This window comes from Papaver somniferum, chromosome 2, assembly GCF_003573695.1.
Source record: "Papaver somniferum cultivar HN1 chromosome 2, ASM357369v1, whole genome shotgun sequence".
Taxonomy (NCBI): domain Eukaryota; kingdom Viridiplantae; phylum Streptophyta; class Magnoliopsida; order Ranunculales; family Papaveraceae; genus Papaver; species Papaver somniferum.
In genome coordinates, this window is record NC_039359.1 from 169,144,386 (window position 1) to 169,159,512 (window position 15,127).

Below are 15,127 nucleotides of genomic sequence, written 5' to 3' on the forward strand. Positions count from 1 at the left end.
GTGGGAGAAAATGACTAAAGGAACCCCAATTTGGATAAGGAGCACACAACTGTTAAGGGGCACTCCACTGTTATTTGCACCCCAGATGTGCTATTTACACCCAGTGGCTAAATGGAGTCCAGCGCTGGATAAGGGACACCCTTTCTTCACCAACTCAAATCAAATTTGGCGGGAAAATATTTCAGTTACGAACAGAATTTGGCTTCGATTTTTGGGTTATCTCTGGACAAATTCAATCACCATATTTAATTGGGCTGGACTCTAAAGGCGTAAACAGGGCTGGCCTAAGTAATTTAACGAAGCAAAATGGGATGGATAACTGATTCTCAACACACGAAGGAATACTAGTTTTCTCGGGTTTTTAGAGCAGAGTTTTAGTCGGGATTTTGTGAGAGTTTTTCTCGGAATCCATTAAGGATTAACATGTTAAATCAAGACAGGCATGGTATGTTTGAAAGAATCGTAAAAAAAAAAAGATTTCACGAAACATAGACAAGAGTCATTCCGGGAAGTTTTAAGTCAAATATGGAAGTTGCGTGGGAGTTAAGAGAAGAATATCTTTTCTGCAAGATTTGTCTCAATCAGAGGGAAGTTTGAGTATACAAGGAATCTCAACAGTCACATAAGAAATAAAGAAAAATAAGAAGAGAATACCGTAACTTTCAAGGAAGGAAACAAAAGATTTCGTGAATATTAATTAACTCTGTTGTGTATAAATAGAGAGATACGAGTTCCAGGAAAGGGTGTATGGAGTTTGGGGACCTGAGGAGGGCCAGAAAAGAAGAAATCAGAGTTTTATCAAACTCTGTTTCTGCTGCTGCTGTTGCTGCACAGCTCAAGAACACGAAGAACATTGGCGCACGGAAAACAGTCGCAGAACAGTGTCATTGTTCAACAGCAGAAGAGCAGTAACGTTTATATACAACAGTTAATCATTGTTCCTCTTTGTATCAGAGATCTGTAACACTTTTACGCTCTTGCAAATCAGCTGCTTTACACCTTTCACTCTTTTAATCAAATTTTGAGCAACAAACATGTATTTTTAGCAAGTGATTAATATGAGGAGCTAAACCCCAACACTGAGATGACGGAGAAAGCCATATTTCATGCGTGTGGTAATTATATTTAATTCTTTTTATGACTTTTTGCATTAATTTAATCGTTTTATGATTTTTCTTAATTAGTTGTGAAGTCGTATGATGATGTATGCTTGGTCTAAGTGATTTTGATGCATCATGCTAGTGATTTACAGTTAATCTTTTTAAAATCTACCCTGGCAAAGAATTAGAGTCAATAAACAAGAGCTATAATTGTCTAAGAATTGATTTTTGAACCACATGATATGAGGTTTGGTGGAATCCTGAGTCTCAGTAATCTCTCGACATTGTGACAAACCTTGTGTATATATTTTCTTTATTTTTATTGTTTTCTATTTTTAAATATGAAATCAGTCTCAACAAGTCCGAGAAACGAACACTTTACTTACCACTACAAAATTACATCAATTTTTGGCGCCGCCGACGCGGATTGTATTTAGATTTTTTTTAGGTTTATTTTTATTATTTTTTGTTCTTTTTTACGCGTTTTGGTATTTTTCGATTCTTTTCAGATTTGGAGCGAAGCTACAAGGAAAGAAAAATTGCTATAAAAGGAAAGCATCGCCAAAGAAGGAAAGAAAAGAGGAATCCGAAAGGAGTGAAGAAGAAGATTTTGTATATAGTTATTTTGTTTATTTTTAGAAACTGTAAATAGGATTTTATTTTTGTAATTTTTCTTTTCCTTTTTGGACATTTTTATTTTTGGACTTTATTTTTGGACTGGACATTATTATTACTTTGAAACCTAAGGAAGGGTTAAAAATTAAATATAAACTGTTTGCAGGGAAGGACGATAGTTACGATACTGTCTCGGCCCCTCGGGTTCGTACACTGACATTGGAGTCGGTGGCCTGAGTCGACTTCAATGGTTCATAGCCCGTCTGGTACAGGTGGTAAGACTCTATCCACCCACGAATCCCCTATCAGTGGGTTTTATTTTGTGTGACAACTCACACCCCTGCAGTAGAATGTCGAACTGGTATTACAATAGCCAGTACAACGAATATCCGACTGAGTTTCAAAATGGACGTTACTACTTTGACCATAGTATGAATAGTGTTTGGGAACATCAGCCTTTTGAAGGTTATGGTCCATACCATGGTGAGCCCAATTACTATCCATACGCCCACCGGTCGTACGATTCTTCTCTACAAGAGTCCGCATGTAAGTTAGCTGAGTCGACACAAAAGTTACTTGAGTCGACACATAGTTCATCTGAGATGAATAACTTAGTTATGAATAAAAGCAATGCAACGTGTGGACCTTCTTTCCTAGATAAAATCAGGAAGTCATGTGAGTCGACTCAGAAAATGTTATTAGAGGCCCAGGAAAGAACTGCTCAAGATAGTCTTAATTTCCAATATAGTGTTTCCAATAGTACCCTTGAAAATGAGGATAATTATTTGCATAATCAAGATGACGAGGATATAATTGGTAACACTACTTGTTGTTTAGATGAGGTTCAACCATTTTCATGTTATTATAATGATTATGATGAGGATAGTGTTGATGAAGAATTTGAAATAAATAGGCATAGTGATCAGGAATTTGCTACTCCAACTGAGCTTAATAATAATATTATTTCTAGTTCAAATCCAAATAATTTTAATAATTATTCACCTATTCAAAAGGACGAGGATTTGACTAGAGATACCCCCGTTTTAGACGATGTAGTATTTCCTTTTGATTACGAAGCTAATAATGGTTTAGAGGAACGAGTATATTTTGAGTCTAGCGATTTAGAAACAATAGACTTAGAAAAAGAAAATGAACTCGTCGAGATGAGTGAGGATGTACCCGACTTAGAAGAATCAATTGACCATTTTCATGAATTAGATGACCTTGAAATTAGGGAAGTTGTGAGTAGTATTTCTAGAGACACTGAAAACTCTAAGTTTGGGGGTGATTATCATTCTCCATGTGATCTAACTCTTAGAAAGGTCCCTCACTTGGGACTTGACATATGTGCCTCAACCATTTTACAAGATTATCTTCATACACGTTTTCCTGAACCTAGTGATGTCCACAAGAAATTTCAGTTATTAGAAACCCATCCTCTGGTTGATGTAGTTTACCCAGGCTATGATACCCAGATTGACTTTGTTTTCCCACCAAATATTTTTCTTCCAAATATGGGAATGTTTGATTTTCAAATGTGTCGAATATTAAGTTTTGAGACTAAACCTAATTACTTTAGGAGATTAGGGTCGACATACTTGTTTAAGGAAGATCACCACTATCATTGTAGGTCAGCTGTGTAAGTCAAATCTGATTGACTTAGAGGATCCTTAATTATTCAGGTTATTATTATGTACTTCTAAGTTTTTATTTGAGTTTTTCCAAACTCTAGAACCTGAACATTTGGATCTAACCTATGAGGAAATGCAACCTATGAAAATATTTTATTTGGACCTAGTTATAGATCCTGAACCTGAACCACAACTAGATGTAGTTGTCTTAAACAGGAAACTAGACAAGGGTGTGCTTTATTTGTTTATTTTCTTGGCATGTTGGAGATTCATTTTACTTGTGATAGCTCTATTTGGTTTTGATGACTCACAGATATTTTGTCTATTATTTTATGATTTTATGAGGTGACTAATCCTTTCTTAGTCTGGCTGAAGACTTTAAACTTAGCACTTCTTGGGAGGTAACCCATTCTCATGCAACACGGTAATATCTTTCCTTATCTCTTTTGCTTCAAATGGTAACAGTTTCTCTTTGTTCATGCTTTTAATTTCACCTTTGGAACATTGAGTACAATGTTAGGTTTAAGTTTGGGGGTATAGGAGAAACTTTTTAGTTGCATAATTAAACTCCAGAGCCTAGAAATTTATGCCTATTAAGGATGACACTAACCAATCTAAGTGGATGGAAGCATTTTGGTTGTAGGAGTTGAGGAACCAATCTGACTAGATGGCAAAATTTAAAGAGTCTATTCATAAAAGCACAGAGCTCAGGTGTTAGAAACAACATGATAGTTTCACCATCTCTCGTTGAGTCCTTTTCACTTCTGTTTTTATTTTGTTTTGTTTTTAAACTATGTTTCTCTAAGTGATTAGGTGGGGCTCACGATTCAAGTTGTTATCAATGCTAGGGTGAATTAGAGTGATTGAGATACAAAAGAAAAGTTGAAAAAAAAAACAAGAGAAAAAAAGAGAAATTGAGACCAGACCATCAGACCAACTGGAATAAATTCAATAAAGTCGACCACTGGAACCCTTGTATATGCAAGTTGTGTTGACCTAGAGTTAGGATTATCGACCACTGGTACCGTTGTATATGCCAGTGTGTTGATATTAGTCAGACTAGTATCTCAATCCATTAGGATAGGTTCATTTTAGCGGAGGCCTTCAGACAGATATGAGAAACATCGTTCACCTAGTAAACATCAAAACCATCTATGTTTTTCTATATCCATCTTCTTGATCTATCCATGTGATTAGTTTTGACTCCGGATATTGATGTCCATAGTGCGACTATCTGAGTAGAGCTCTGTCACTTATATATGAATTTTAGTATGCTTGAGTGCAAACTCGTGTACAACAATTGGAATTTCGCATCAGGATACTTCCTCCTGTAGTCAATAAGTATGCCAACCAAGGAGATTCTTTAGTGCCTTCCAAGATTTTGCGTAGATAGCTGGGATCTGGAGTAAAGTTTTTGTGGGTATATCTCTTGTAAGCCCTCCCGAGACGATAACTCGGCCATTAGGGACACCTAGGGGTTTAAAGGATTATTGCATACGCTAAATGCAATCGACGATGCCTGCGACAGTGAGTTAGGATTTTATTTTTGATTTACTCGAGGACGAGCAAATAATAAGTTTGGGGGTATTTGATAGACACATTTTCGTGTCTGATATGATCTCAATTCTATGTATTTTTAATGCTCAATTTTGTATTTATTATGGTTTTTTATGTCTTTGTAGGTGTTTTTGAAGGAATAAACATTTGCGATGAAATTGGCTCAAAAAGTGGTATTTGCGCTTGTGGGAGAAAATCACTAAAGGCACCCCAATTTGGATAAGGGGCACACAACTGTTAAGGGGCACTCCACTGTTATTTGCACCCCAGATGTGCTATTTACACCCAGTGGATAAATGGAGTCCAGCGCTGGATAAGGGACACCCTTTCTTCACCAACTCAAATCAAATTTGGCGGGAAAATATTTCAGTTACGAACAGAATTTGGCTTCGATTTTTGGGTTATCTCTGGACAAATTCAATCACCATATTTAATTGGGCTGGACTCTAAAGGCGTAAACAGGGCTGGCCTAAGTAATTTAACGAAGCAAAATGGGATGGATAACTGATTCTCAACACACGAAGGAATACTAGTTTTCTCGGGTTTTTAGAGCAGAGTTTTAGTCGGGATTTTGTGAGAGTTCTTCTCGGAATCCATTAAGGATTAACATGTTAAATCAAGACAGGCATGGTATGTTTGAAAGAATCGTAAGAAAAAAAAAGATTTCACGAAACATAGACAAGAGTCATTCCGGGAAGTTTTAAGTCAAATATGGAAGTTGCGTGGGAGTTAAGAGAAGAATATCTTTTCTGCAAGATTTTTCTCAATCAGAGGGAAGTTTGAGTATACAAGGAATCTCAGCAGTCGCATAGGAAATAAAGAAAAATAAGAAGAGAATACCGTAACTTTCAAGGAAGGAAACAAAAGATTTCGTGAATATTAATTAACTTTGTTGTGTATAAATAGACAGATACGAGTTCCAAGAAGGGGTGTCTGGAGTTTAGGGACCTGAGGAGGGACAGAAAAGAAGAAATCAGAGTTTTATCAAACTCTGTTTCTACTGCTGCTGTTGCTGCACAGCTCAAGAACACGAAGAGGACGCACGGAAAACAGTCGCAGAACAGTGTAGTTGTTCAACAGCAGAAAAGCAGTAACGTTTATATACAACAGTTAATCATTGTTCCTCTTTGTATCAGAGATCTGTAACACTTTTACGCTGTTGCAAATCAGCTGCTTTACACCTTTCACTCTTTTAATCAACTTTTGAGCAACAAACATGTATTTTGAGCAAGTGATTAATATGAGGAGCTAAACCCCAACACCGGGATGACGGAGAAAGCCATATTTCATGCGTGTGGTAATTATATTTAATTCTTTTTATGACTTTTTGCATTGATTTAATCGTTTTATGATTTTTCTTAATTAGTTGTGAAGTCGTATGATGATGTATGCTTGGTCTAAGTGCTTTTGATGCATCATGCTAGTGATTTACAGTTAATCTTTTTAAAATCTACCCTGGCAAAGAATTAGAGTCAATAAACAAGAGCAATAATTGTCTAAGAATTGATTTTTGAACCACATGATATGAGGTTTGGTGGAATCCTGAGTCTCAGTAATCTCTCGACATTGTGTCAAACCTTGTGCATATATTTTCTTTATTTTTATTATTTTCTATTTTTAAATATGAAATCAGTCTCAACAAGTCCAAGAAACGAACACTTTACTTACCACTACAAAATTACATCAGAAGCACACCACTGTAGCAACCCAAAAGAGAAAAGAAAACAGATAAATCCCCATCATAACCAACTCCAAGGATTTTGATTTTGGAAAAATTAATTTTCAACCCTGTGAGCATCTCAAAATATATAAGAATAATCCTGAGATTTCTAACTTGGCCTTCATCAGCATCAAAAAAAATTAGAGTATCATCTGCAAATTGCAGATGACTCAATTTCATACCACAATCCTTGACATGAAAGCCATATAACAAACCTTCATCTTGAGCCTTAGAGATCATGAAAGTAAGAGCTTCTCCTACCAAAAGAAACAAGAAAGGTGAAATGGGATCACCTTGTCTTATACCTTTGTTACTCTTGAAATAACCAGTTTCACTCCCATTCACAAGCACTGAAAATGTAGCATACTCCACACAACAATGAATCCATTTCCTCCATTTTTCTCCAAAACCCATCAATCTAAACATATCACCCAGAAAATCCCAATTCACATGATCAAAAGCTTTTCCAAAATCAACTTACAAAGCAAGCCAGGTTTGCCACTTCTTAATCTTGAATCAATTAACTCATTAGCAGTTAAGACCCCATCTAAGATTTGTCTTTTTTTTTTTTTTTTAAAAAGCAGACTGTTGCTGAGAAATGATTGTTGGTAAAGTTGTCTTAAACCTTTCAGCCAAAAGCTTAGAGACAATTTTATAAGCACCATGAATAAGACTAATTGGCCTTAAGTACTTAATCTCCTTAAGGTTATCTTTTTTGGGTACAAGGGCAATAAAAGTATTCTTAAGCCTCAAATGTAAGAAATCTTTCTGCTACAACTCTCTTACAACCTTAAGAAAATCATCTTTAAGAATATCCCAGCAAATAAGATAGAATCTCACTGGGAATCCATCTGGCCCTTGAGCCTTGAATTGACCTAACATTTTAATAGCACCAACAATACATTATTCCTCCTCAATATCTCTTTCTAACCAATTACATACCTCTTCAGAAATAGAAGAAAATTGGATACCTTCCATTGAAGTAATTCTGTGATGAGTACATCATGATGAAAATTACATCATCTTCAGACTTCGTAGAAACTTAACAAAGTATGATTAGATCTTAGTTCTTATAGAGCTCATGACTTTTAATCTTTATACCAATTAGGCAACAAAGATTGAGTATTTCTTCGCTCGGTAATATCCATAAGAGCATACAATGGATATAATTCTTCGTAAAAAATAATTCTTTATTTTAGCTAATATAATATCGGTCAAATATCATGTAAACAATAGTTTAGGATCAAATAATGAAACTAAAAGTGGTAAACAACCCATTTTTACAAAAAAAACAAGGTGATATTTGTGGACATATCCATGCAGAATGCTGACCATTCAAGTGATTTATGGCTCTGGTGGATGATTCAAAGTGTTGAATTAATTATTGTTCATGAGAAATTATGCGCTTTTGAAACAATACTAGCACATTTTATACAATTTAAGGGCTCACCAACCTTGTCAATGCTGGATATTTACATCAAAAGGACTTGATGAATATTGCATGTTTAATATGATCAATGTAGAATATTCTCACCCCATGGTATCGTACAGACTACCATCAAAGGTCGTAGATGATGTCTAAGGATAAGTTATGCGTAACAACCTTCCTACAAATACTTGGGGTATACGCAATATTGGACACATATTCACTTGTTCGTTTTAAAACCCACAGTTAGTCAACCATTTTTACGTACCAGTTGGTAACTGGATATAAGCATGACATTTGTATTCTTACGCATTTTTGGTTGTGCTATTTATGTTCCACTGCGACTCCACATCGTGCTATAGTTGGTCATCAAAACGATTAAGTAATTATGTTGGATATGAATTCCCAACAATTATCTGCATTTTGAAAACTTTGACATGCGATATCTTAACAGCTATATTTGTGGATCGTCACTTTGATGAGACAGTCTTCCCATTGCTAGGGGAGATACGAAAAAGGATTTTGTAAGGGAACGATAATAATTGTCGTGATGTGCTCCCACTCTGTCTCATATTTATTCTTGTACTCCACAAATGTAAATGTGAAGTGAAAAGAACAATCATTTTTTCAGAAAGTGCACTGATATCGGTAACATGACAAGATCATACATACCAGCTGCAAATGTGCCTGCAAGGTTAGAATTCCTCGGTATGGGGTATACCATAGACTTAGGTGATCCAACTACACTTGGTGGAAGTGTTGTTAAGGCCGTGGCTCCATAAAGGAAAACGGAGAGACAACCAGGTTCGATCAATGCTCACCTAGAAAGGAAGTAGGTGAAAAAGGCACAACCTAATTTGTATCATTAATTAAATCATCTCATTATATCGTCTTTGATTATTTCCATGAATCAAACTGGAGGACACTCCGAAGTTTAATGATTCTAGAGAAAAATGAAATCCTAAAGGATTGTGAGAACACAGACGAGTCAATGGAAAGATCATGCGAGCATATTAATGATTATTATTTTCATATACAGTTACTCAAGGAAATTGAGCACGATGATATCGAACCGTGCTTCTTATTATTTGAATATCAACAAAGAGCGTATTTGGCCTACACAATCCAGGTAGAATTTGATTCTTTGAAAAATATATAGGTATTTGGTGTGGTAGTGCTAACCAACCAAGTGTAAAGCCTGTGGACATACATGATTATTTGCCACAAAGCGTAGTGAGAAATGAAGTCGTAATGGTATAAAGACTCTCCTTGGAATTGTTTACTGTGTTGTAATGAACATTATAGCATTTTGCTACTTAGGTAGCTTGGTAGTTTCAAAACGATTTGAAATGCAACATTTTTTATGTGGTTAATGCATATCTCTACAAGGATTAATGGATGTTATGTTTACAAAAGTGCATGATAGCATTTTGTTTCCCAAATCAAAAGACTCTAAACCACGAAGTGCATTTGAAATTAGAATGGAACGCTCACTTAAGAATTAAAACAATCAGGCGGATTTGGTATACCCGTCTAAGTGATTATTTGAATGGGAAGGGTTAAAAAAGTAAGGTATTATGCCTTGCGTAATCATAAAGAAAGTTCCTGAATTGGAATTGTAGTTATCTATGTAAATGATATGGACATGGTATGTACTCTAAATGAAATAAGATATTATACAAGCTATTTGAAATTTGAATTTGAGATGAAAATATGAGAAAAGCTCGATCGAACACCGAGCTTGTGGTATATTATTCCACAAGTTTGCATATGTCCAAAGTTGTTAGGAAATTTAACAAAGACATGCATCCTGCTAGCACTCACATGATTATTTGAGGTACAAATGTAAGTAAATGACCATTTCGTCTAAAGAAAGGTGACGAAGATGTGTTCAGAGATGAAATTCCAGTATCTAAGTGCAATAGACGCATTGTTGTACTTAACATAATGTACTCGACCAAAAATTTCATCCTCGGTGAACTTGTTAGCTAGATATAGCTTAGCGCCGACGTAACGTCTTTAGAATGGTATAACGAATGTAACCTTATACTTAAAAGGAGCCATTGACATGAGTTTGTTTTGTCCATACAAAGACATAAAGAGGACCGCTAATGGAATTGCGATCCAAAAGTTGTTGATTATAAAGGAATAATGATCTCTTCTCTCATGAAAGTAATCAGGGAGAGACATGACTGACTTATTTACTAAGTCTTCCTATATTCACTTTTGGAAAGTATATGACTAAAGAAATTATTTGGAAACTCCTCTGAATGGAATTAGGGGGAGATGCCGATATCAGGGGGAGGATCCAAGGATATGATGTCGACATATTTAACTCCGAAATGCGAAGCTGTGTTGTACTATTTTTCCCTTCGATCAAGATTAGTTTTTTCCAAAAGGTTTTTATTACTCGGCAAGGTTTTTAGTGAGGCAACAATAACTACACCAACTACATGATAAATGATGAAGACATGCAAATTAAATTGATATGATTGTTCAACAATATCAGAATCAAAGAAAGGAAACTCGATAGTTTGTCAAGTGAAACCACTGCCAGAATCAACACAACAAAGAAAGGATTACACCGCAACAATTATTGGCACAAGTCAACTAGTAGTATTGATAATACCATTACGTATCAATATTAGGTGTTCATCAATCATCTGTAAGCATAGATAAGATGTTATGTATGGGTATTCAAGAAAGGCATACTTTCGGACTTATCGCGTTGTACTCTTTTCCCTTCTCAAGGTTTTATCACATTGGGTTTTTCCCTTGTCAAGGTTTTAACGAGACAACTTATGCGAGTTCAACTCTGTTTTATGTTTTCTTAATATTATACTCTTTTCTCTTAGTTCAGGTTTTGTCCCTCTGGGTTATCCTGGCGAGGTTTTAATGAGGCAATGCACTTAGATACAGTGGTCATCGTGGAGAGAAACTAGATCTGAAGAACTATATCTGAAGCGCTACATAGGAAGCATTATATGTGAAACACTACATACGAAGCACTACTATTGGACCGCACAAGGGGGAGGGTTGTAGGGCCTTTGGCCCATGTGTGCGACCCATCTATATATAACCAGGGTTGACACTCTAGTATAGCCTATAAGGCTAAGTCCTATGGTCTTCTAATCTAGCAGCTAGATTAGCAGTCCATGTCGGCTAGGACAACCTCCTAAGTCCCATCAGAGTGTTAATCTAGCAGCTAGATTAGCAGTTCACGTCAGTTGAGACCATGACCCAGCGCTGTTTGGTTCAGCGCTTTAAATTTCAGCCGCCAGATCGAATCTTGTGATTTTTGTGATCCGTGTGATTTTTGTGATTTTTGTGATCCGTTCAGCGCTAAGGTTACTTTTTCAGCCCTGTTTGGTTCAACACTTTAAATTTCAGCCATCAGATTGAATTTATTGATTTTTGTGATACGCGTGATTTTTGTGAGCGCTGAACCGTTCAGCGCTAAGGTCACTTTTTCAGCGTTGAATCATTCAATCTCGCTGCTAGTTGAACTGCGAGCACATGCTAGGAGAGAGAACTAGTGTTAACTTTTAGACCACACTTATTTTTTGAATTGCAATACTTAACTGCCAATCTAATAGCTCAATCTAGCCCATAAGACTTGGCCTATATTTATCCTTTAAATATAGGCTTATTTCTATATAATACTACATTGATATCTCATGAATAAGATCTCTTTCTTTTCTGTATTTCTCCTTCAACAAATCCAATACACCCCTGTTAGTTCATTTGGACGGCCATGAAGAATTTTTGTAAAATGAATCTCATACCCACGACATGGTCAGCGGGGTGGATTAGTCGCTCCTGCATTAAATTCAAAATTTAAGAAAAGAAAATTAAAAGAAGAAAAGGCCAAAATTCGCTAGCCGTTATAAAAGCAGGTAGGTTCGTATAGTGTTTAACAAGGGTGGTAACGACCAATTACGTCCAATTACATTAGGGAAAATTAGGCTCAGGCCCGACCCATGGATAAACCATAATATGAGGCCCTTAATTAAAAGAAGTTTAAATCTAGACCCCGAATTATTAAAGGACATTCGTACCCTTTTAAATCTAGGCCCCGAGTTATTAAATAAAATTTAAATTTAGGCCCAAAATTGTTAAAATATAGTTTGATGATATTCCCACCACCTCCGACCACCACAACCACCGCCAACCACCTCCGACAACCACCGTCACCAACCACCTACGACCACCTCCTACCACCACCAATTACCTCCGACCACCACCGCCACCAACCACCTCTGACCACCACTGCCTCCGACCACCGCCACCACCAACCACCTCTGACCACCACCGCCGCCGACCACCTTCGACCACCGCTGACAACCACCACCGACCAACTACCCCCGCCACCGACCACCACCACCACCACCTCCGACCACATGCATATTGCAAGTGTATCCGGAAGTTACACATGCATAAAAATTATTATGTATTCAAAAGTGTGTAACTAGAAGTTACACATGCATATGGCACGTGTATCCCAAAGTTACACATGGCATGTGTAATAAGAAGTTACACACGCATATGACATGTGTATCCACTAGTTACACATGCATATGACACAGTTACACATCACGAAAAAAAATATACAAAAAAAAATATGTATTGCTTTAATATTCATTTATAATAATTTTTTTGTTTATCTATTAATTGGCTGTTATTGAATTCAATAAACGACTTTAAACACTAAATATGTAAGACGAAATCTTAGAAATGAGCCACAAAATCCTTTAATTGAGATTGTTCCTTCCTTTCTTGTCTTCCTCATTACAAAATGCTTCCATATCTGTAACAAAATAAACATCCATGAAATTAGATTGGATGAACAAAAAGAATGAAATAATATTATAGAACAACTACAAGTAGAGGAATTAGGAGTTACACATTTATATGACTAGTGTAACTTGGAGTTACACATTGTATCATTAGTGTAACTAGGAGTTACACATGCGTCTGACTGGTATAATGAGAGTTACACCTTCATAACCTTTATATCCCATCAATTAGCAAGTGTAATTAGAAACTACACATCTAATTTGCATGTGTAACTGGTAGCTACACATCTAATTAGCATGTGTAACTAATAGTTACACATGCATCTCACTTGTGTAACTAAGAGTTACACATGTATCTAATCAGTCTAATAATCAGTATATCCTACCATTCTGTAATCTGGAGATAATGCATCATTATTATACATTGTTTGAGGCATGTAATTGAGATCTAAAATGTGGTTTTCAAGAATTATCATCTCATATGAAGGACAAATGATTAAGTCAACAGGGTTGAGCTTTTACCTCTGAGGTGGCAACGACACACTATTCCCAGATATATGAATCCCATGCTTCTTATGAAACAATTCATCACCCTGAAAATTGCAGCACAGTAGTCAGTACCAGACAATACAAGATCCCTAAAATTTTCAAAGTGAAAACCAAAATCAATATCCGAATCTAAAAGCAATTCAGCACAAGAAACATATTCATCAATCTCGCAAATGGAAATCAAAACATGTATGCAACATATAATGCGCACCAGAAACTCTTGGCGGCATATTATCCATCAAAATTTAACAGCAAAAAGTATATAACAAAGGCATATCCTCACCTTAGCTCCAACTACAACACCACCACCACCACCGGCTCCAAAACCTGCACATATACCACCACCGCCACTTATTAGCCAGAGGAGATCCTTCATACAAAGAATTTCACTAACACAATAATGCTACTCAAGATGAACACGCTAACTGAAACAGTTGGGTTTCATGGTGCTTAGCAGGTACACATGTAATGGCTTATGTAAACGGCAGTTACACTTGCATATGGCTTGTGTAATCTCCAGTTACACATCCATATGCTTGTGTACTCAGAGCATATAAATTATCTTCATCAGCGCTAGAAACAGGGATATCACATAGAGTTGCTCAATAAATAAGATAAATGACACTTACAACATATGATGTATCTCAGCTTTAGCTTTCTCCTTCTCATTAAGCATTGGAGTCTAATGATCTGGACTTGACTATGCTCCAGAGTCGCTTTTCTGCATTAGAAACTGCTGAAACATTAAACATAATAAAATCATTAAACTGAAATATCCTATGCAACCTCATGATATCATTTTTGCTCGTCTAATGCATAATATGTAATAGTTATATTTTCTCATTTCATGTCATACAAGTTTCGCAGAATACGACATAACAAACTTCCAAAAGAATGTACTTGCACGAAGCTATGGGACTGAACAAAGGATAAAACCATCTAGCAAGTGGAAGAAACATAAACTCCATCTTTCAAGTTTTCTTGAGTAATATATGTGGTTTTACAGCATGTGTAACTAGCAGTTACACATCCATATAGCTTGTGTAACTACTAGTTACACATCCATATAACTACTGAAATACAAGCTCAGCAAGACCAGTGACAAAGAAAAAAAACTAAGCATTACAACACTATGAAAATAACCCATGTAATCTAGAGACTCTAAAAGCTACTACTTATCCAACCAACATAAGCTCAAACATGAAATTTTATGCTACTACATCTATTACAACACTATGAAAACACACCAACTAGAATACCACTTGTGTTTCAAGAACAACCATGGTACTGAACAAATTTACTTGTTATTACCGAGCTTCAGACACTATATACGCAGAGCAAAGAGCAGAAGCCTGACTTATATAGCTTGTGTAAACAGCAGTTACACATGCATATGGATTGTGTAACCTGCAGTTACACATCTATATGGCTTGTGTAACCTGCAGTTACACATCCATATGGCTTGTGTAATCAGCAGTTACACATGTATATGCCTTGTGTACTCAGAGCATATATGTTATCTTCATCAGCGTTAGAAATAGGGATCAAATAGAGCTACTTGCGATTCTTAAACAGTGAAGACTACTCAATAAATAAGATCAAATAGCACTTGATCAACTGAAGTGCGGCATACTATAACGTATATAACTAGCAGATGCTAGTGCAACTTCTTTTAAATTCTGCGCAACTTAATTTATTAGGTGAAACAAGACTTTAACCAACACGACGGGTAA